At 41.9% G+C, this 7,084-nt stretch overlaps 1 non-coding gene across 1 annotated transcript; it reads left to right on the forward strand.

The window, feature by feature from the left end:
- The first annotated feature begins 251 nt into the window (after positions 1 to 251).
- On the forward strand, positions 252 to 358 carry LOC148767006 (small nucleolar RNA R71). The gene has a single exon (XR_016034592.1). It is a non-coding gene; the product is annotated as a small nucleolar RNA R71 (small nucleolar RNA).
- The last annotated feature ends 6,726 nt before the right edge of the window (positions 359 to 7,084 follow it).

The following is a 7,084-nucleotide window of genomic DNA, read 5'->3' on the forward strand; positions in this document are numbered from 1 at the left end:
TCGATAGCTTCTCCAATTGGGAAGTGATTGCGGTGACCCCGTCTAACTCCAAAATTCCTCCTGTCTTTATGGCTCCGCTATTTGACCGGTCCGATGCCCGCATGTATTTATTCCGAGCGATTCGCTCCAAAAGTTCGTATGCTTCGTCATAGGTCAAGCTCATGAACATACCGCCAGCTGCTGAATCGAGCACCGTTCTCGAATTATCTTGCAACCCGTCATAAAATATTTGAAGTTGCCGCCACTCTTGAAGACCATGATTGGGGCATCTCTGAATTAATTGTTTGAACCGCTCCCACGTCTCGAATAACGCTTCACCGGCATCTTGTATGAAATTTTGTATTTCTCTCCGGATTCTCTCAGTTTTTGTTGGGGAGTTGTATGTGTTCATGAAGAGTTGTGCTAGTTGGGACCAAGATGAGATGGAGTGTGGTGCACGAGTTTGTAACCATTCTCGGGCTGCCCCTTGTAAAGAGTGCTTGAACAGGCGGAGTTGCAGTGCTTCGGGTGATACTCCGTTCATCTTGTGCGAATCACATGTTTCGAGGAAGTTGACCAAGTGGAGATGCGGATCTTCATGAGCTAATCCGCTGAATAACCCATTGTTTTGGAGCATAGTAAGGAGTCCCGCTCGAATTTCGAAATTGTTGGCTTCAATGGGGGGCTGCTGGATGCTCGATTGAAACCCATTGAGTGTTGGAACGGTGTACTCATGCAATGCTCGTTGACGAGGTGGTGGATTAATTAGCAGAAGTTGCTCTTGCTCGTTGACGATATTTCCTGCCGCATTAGGTAGGCGCCCTTGGTCATCTCCCCTACAATTATTCTCTTCTTCCATTCGCATAAAAAATACCTAAACAAAAATAATAAAAATAAAATAAGCAAAGAAAATAATTAAATAAAATAAATAAAACGGCTGAAGTAAGAAAAATTGCTCAAATTTAATATTAGGATAAATAGATAATTTAGCCGTATTCCCCGGCAACGGCGCCAAAAACTTGTTGGGTGCTAAATACCTAACACGCAAGTGCACGTATCGCAAACAAGTAGTAAAAGTGGACTCGTGAGAGTCGGATGTCGATCCCACAGGGAATACTCAAATTACCTAATCCTAAGTACCAAATTCTAACAACTATGATTTTATCCAGCCTACGCAAGGTTGTCAAATTTAATCAACTAAATAAATTAAACTAATTAGGAAAGCAAATAAACAAGAGATAATATCAATATAAAAACGGATCTAGGATTTTGTCTTCCCCCTATGCAAGAATTGCTCACCCAAAACCCCTCAATGATGAAATATATGATTCATGATTATTAACCCGAGACACAAATTTACTCATAACCCGCTGTCGCGTGTATTATGAGTCTATTATTCATAAACGATTCACTATATGTCTATGCAAACCAATTATAAACAAAGCATTAACTAACAAGTCTCGTAAATGGCTACCTAAGGTGATATTTGTATGTCTACGATACCACATGCAATTGACACACTCATCCGGTGAAAACTACTCGAAGGTTCTTCTACTTATCGTCTAATTATCAAAATAGCTTTGTCGATTCAATCCCAATAATCACATATAAAGCACATAAATTGATCAAGTTCATGCACTAACAATCATAACAAGTAGAAGAAATAATCATAAAATCATAATCGCATAATCTCAAGAAAACGGGTTCACAATCCCCACATAGGGTTCCAACAAAATCCTAGATTAAAAACTTAGCTACTCATAACGAAAAACATAATAAAAGTAATAAAAGTCATAGATTAAGAAAAGATAGGTGAAAAAAGAATTATGATGAAGAGTTGTCAATTCTCCGTCTTCGATTCTTCGTTCTCTCGCTCCTCTCGCTCCAAGGTTGTGTCAAAAGTTCTCCTTTGATTCGTGCTTGGTTTGAGCTTAAATAGATGTCCCAACTTGGTAGATGATTCTAGGTTTCCTTGTGTGTTTAGAAGTCCAAAATTGCCTCCAACGTGATTTGGCACGGCCGCGCGAAAATCAGTGCAATTCTCGTACGGCCGCGCGAGAATCGCCGAACCTTCTGCCCAAATTCAGCATTTGGCACGGCCGTGCCAAAATTAGGCTAATGTTGGCACGGCCGTGCGGGCCTGTTTTCAGCCAATTTCAGCATATTTTTGATTATTTCACTTTATGCCCATATTTTCTCCAAATTTGCAGTTTTGACCCCAAACTTTTCCAATTCTTCAATTTGTACCTAGAATACAATAAAACAACTTTTTAAGCACCAATTATCGTTAATTCACACAAAAATCTCAAATAAAAAGATACGATAAAGTGTAAAAATATACACTTAACACCGCACCGCCCTCGTCCGAGAACAAAATGAACAAATCAACCGCCTTGTTAACCTCCAAAACCGAAACTCTCCTCCACCTCCTCCCCCACCTCGAAATACAGCCCCACAAGCCACCTACGAGCGATTCTTGAAAATGCATCCTACCGAATTCCACGACAGCCCGAACCCAACTGTTGTCGAAGAATGGATCAAATCCCTTGAGTTCATCTTCGAGTACATGGTGATGAACGACAGCGACCGAATCCATTGTGCACTATTCTTGCTGAAAAACGAAGCCCAAAATTGGTTGGAAGGCGCAAAGAGTGGGATCGATCTAGAAAATACCACTTGGGAAGCTTTCAAAGTTCATTTCTTCAAAAAGTACTTTTCAAAGAATGTTCGAGCATAAAAGCTTGAGGAGTTTCTCGAACTCAAACAAGGAAACCTAACCGCTGCCGAATTCACTCGCCGTTTTGAGCAAGGAAGCCTCTACGCACCTTTCATATCCAAAGACGACGCAGAGAAAATGAATCACTACCTAAGGGATCTCAACCCGATAATCAAGCGTGACGTTCGACTAACCTCTTCTTCTACTTTCCGCGGAGTAGTGGACAAAGCCTTGGAAGCCGAACAAGATGAAATGGAAATCCGATAATGGGGACCTCCTCACGATGCCTCTTCTCGACCATGGAAGAAACCGAACCTCAACAACACCAAAAGAAAGCAACCGATCAACCGAGCGACCGTGACCCCAAGCAACAAACCCTTTTTCCCTAAATGCAATCGAGAGCACTCAGGCAGCTGTGTTGCCGGGACCAACCATTGTTTTCGATGCCAGAATCCTGGACATATGGTCCGAGACTGGCCAATCGCCCCAAGACAAGTGCCGGGACGAGTATTCGCCATGACTAGAGACCAAGCCGAAGCCGACCCGTCAATGATCGCGAGTACCGTTAATGTCTTTAATAATTTCATATATGCCCTCATCGATTCCGGATCAACTCACTCATTCATATCAAGTACCCTCGTTGCCGAACTCTGTCTAGTCCGTAGTCATGCCGATGCCTTGTTTAGCATACTTCTTCCTTCCGATGATGAACTTAAATCCAATTTCATCATCAAAGATTGCCCTATTGAGATTCATAACCAAACCCTAGCCTTCGATCTAATCATTCTACCCATGTAACATTTCGAAATAATTCTCGGAATGGATTGGTTTTCAAAATTCGACGCCCAAATTAATTGTGCTCACAAAACCGTTTGTTTCTCCTTACCGAATGAAAATTTTCTCGAATTCCGAAACTCATACAATCCGTCGATTCCGATCATTTCCGCCATCAAAGATAGCAAATTTATTCAAAAAATACACCTATTTAATTTGGTGGACATAGAGGAAACTCCCAACGAAGATAAAGCCGACATTTCCAAAGTGCCAACCGTTTGCAAATTTTTTGATGTCTTTCCCGAAGATCTCCCCGGTCTTTCGCCTGATCGTGAAATCGAATTTGAAATTTATATGATCCCGGTTCCACTCCTATATCGAAGGCACCTTATCGCATGGCGCCAATAGAGCTAAAGGAACTCAATGACCAAATTCAAGATCTTATCGACAAGAAGTTCGTCCACCCTAGTTTTTCCCCATGGGGTGCTTTGGTACTCTTTGTGAAAACGAAAGACGGAACCCTTCGAATGTGTATCGATTACCAAGAACTCAACAAGGTCACCGTAAAAAACAAATATCCTTTGCCAAGAATTGACGACCTTTTCGACCAACTTCAAGGCTCCACGGTCTATTCCAAAATCGACCTCCGTTCCGGATATCATCAATTGAGGATCAAGAAGGAAGATATTCTTTAGACCGCGTTTCAAACTCGTTACGGCCATTACAAATTTGTAGTGATGTCATTTGGTCTAACCAACGCCCCAGTCGCTTTCATGGATCTCATGAATCGAATCTTCCGCAAATATCTCAATCAATTTGTGATCATATTCATCGACGATATCTTAGTGTGTATTCAAGAAATAATGAAGAACATCGGAATCATTTAGAAATGGTGCTCCAAACTCTTCGAGAGAACCAACTCTATGCAAAGTTTTCCAAATGTGAGTTTTGGTTAAGACAAGTCCACTTTCTGGGTCACGTAATTTCCAAGAAAGGCATAGCCGTTGATCCAAGCAAGATTGAAGCCGTTTGTAATTGGTCAATCCCTCGTAATGTCGGAGAAATCCAAAGTTTCCTCAGCCTTGCAAGCTACTACCGACGGTTCATTCTGAACTTTTCCAAGATAGCCGCTCCACTCTCTCGTTTGACCCAAAAGGATGTCAAGTATCAATGGACTCCCGAATATAAGTCTAGTTTCCAACAACTCAAGAAGCGATTCCAATCCTCGCTCTACCCGATAAAACTGGAACCTATGTGGTCTATAGTGACGTCTCCAAGCACGGGCTCGGAGCCGTCCTCATGCAAAATGGGAACATAATTGCCTATGCCTCTAGACAATTAAAAGACAACGAGAAGAATTACCCGACGCACGACTTGGAACTCGCAGCAGTCGTGCTCGCCTTAAAAATTTGGAGACATTACCTTTACGGCGAAAAATGTTCGATCTTCACCGACCACAAAAGTCTCAAGTACTTCTTTACTCAAAAAGAGCTCAATATGAGGCAAACAAGATGGCTTGAATTAGTCAAGGATTATGATTGCGAAATCGTTTACCATCCCGGTAAAGCCAACGTTGTCGCCGACGCTCTTAGCCGAAAATCAATGTCCGCCTTGATCATTAAACCGCCTCTCGAATCAACTATCAAGTCCGCTCAAGACCATGATGATCAACTTGTCAAACTCCGAGAAGGTTTAGCAACCGGTCAAAATCCAAATTTCTCAATGACCGACGACAAAATCTTGAAATTTCCAGGGATAATTTGCATTCCGGCAAACGATGAGATAAAGGGATTAATTCTCGATGAAGCTAACAAAACGCCCTACTCTTGCCATCCGGGTGAAACCAAAATGTATCAAGACTTGGAGAAGTTGTATTGGTGGCCAGGCATGAAGAAGGATTTAGCCAAATACGTATCCGAATGCCTAATTTGTCAACAAATCAAAACGGAACACCAAAGGCCCGGTGGACTTCTACAATCCAACCTTATTCCCGAATGGAAATGGGAAAGAGTGATGATGGACTTTGTTCATGGTTTCCCAAAGACTCTTAAAGGATCCAATTCGATATGGGTGATAGTTGATCGCCTAATCAAGTCCGCACACTTCTTACCGTTGAAGACCAATGTTAGTCTCGAAAAGTTGGCCGAACTCTATATTGGAGAAATCGTCCGACTCCACGGCGTTCCGATATCAATCATCACCGACCGAGATCCTCGATTCACTTCCAAATTTCGGAAAAGATTGCACGAAACAATGGGAACCCGTCTATCCTTTAGCACGGCGTACCATCCCCAAACCGACGGACAATCGAAAAGGACAATCAAGACTGTCGAAGACATGCTTCGAGCATGTATAATGGATTTTGGTGGTAATTGGGAAATCTTCGATCGGAATGGCACCTTACGATGCATTGTACGGAAGAAAATGCCGTTCTCCAATCCATTGTGACGAAGTAGGAGAGCGAAGATTACTAGGACCCGAGCTAGCCCAACACACCATCGACATAATCAAGAATATTCGAGAAAAAATGAGAACAGTCCAAGATTGCCAAAAAAAATACGCGAATAAAGGAAGGCGAGAGTTGGAATTCCAAGTCGGTGATCACGTATTCTTGAATGTTGCTCCACTCAAAGGAATCATGCGATTCGTAAAACGAGGAAAGATAAGCCCTCGATTCATTGGACCCTTCGAAATACTCGACCAAATTGGTGGCCAAGTGATGCGATCTCTTCAGTATCATAAGATTTCTTTACTGAACGTAAGAAAACTCTTCTTTATTATTTCTCTTCATACCAAAACCCTAGCACAAGACGACTATTTAAATATAAGAAAACCCTAGAATCCTAATCTAACTAGAAAAGATAATTACCTAAACTAATAAAATACTTAATAATTCACCTAACCCTAACTCACGGCAATATCTATATCTAATTACACTATTCTAATTAATTAATAATTAAATATTAACTAAACCAATAATTAAATAATAAATGAAATAATATATCCCAACATTCCACCCCGCTTGAAATGAATCTTGTCCTCAAGGTTCGTCTTGCGTTTCCATCTATGTTTGACTTCATCGACTTTCTTTCCGACTGAATCCGAAAAACACAATGAACGATCAAGCTCTTTAACACATGGTTCTTGCTGACCCCAAGAAATTCCAAAGGCTACTTTTGCGAAAATACTCAATTTTTTTCCCGATAGATAAACTTTTTTAATCGTCTTTTCAGATTTTGTCTCCTCCAAACTGACCATCGGTTCTTCGTCTCCTTTCTTTTGAACACCATGGAAATCTCCGAATATCCATAGTAGCTCTTCGCTCTCCTCTCTGGTTAATTTCTCGTCTTCGTCCCACTTTATCTCAATTGACTCCGATTCTTCTTCTTTCGGCTCTTCGTCCCACTTTATCTCAGTGGAATTCGATTCTTCTGCACTCACAAAAATTTGGGGCTCTTCGAAAAAGTTACCGTCGTCCCCTTCCTCTCCCTCCGACGATAGGCTCGGCAGTGGCGGTGGTGGTGATGGCCGTGGCGGTGACGGACAGCGGTCCCTTCGGCAGCGGTCCCTTCGGCTTTTGTGATGGCGTTGACGTCGTCCTTGACTTTGTTCGAG

This window comes from Erythranthe guttata, chromosome 11, assembly GCF_056151865.1.
Source record: "Erythranthe guttata isolate IM_541 chromosome 11, IM_541, whole genome shotgun sequence".
Taxonomy (NCBI): Eukaryota; Viridiplantae; Streptophyta; class Magnoliopsida; order Lamiales; family Phrymaceae; genus Erythranthe; species Erythranthe guttata.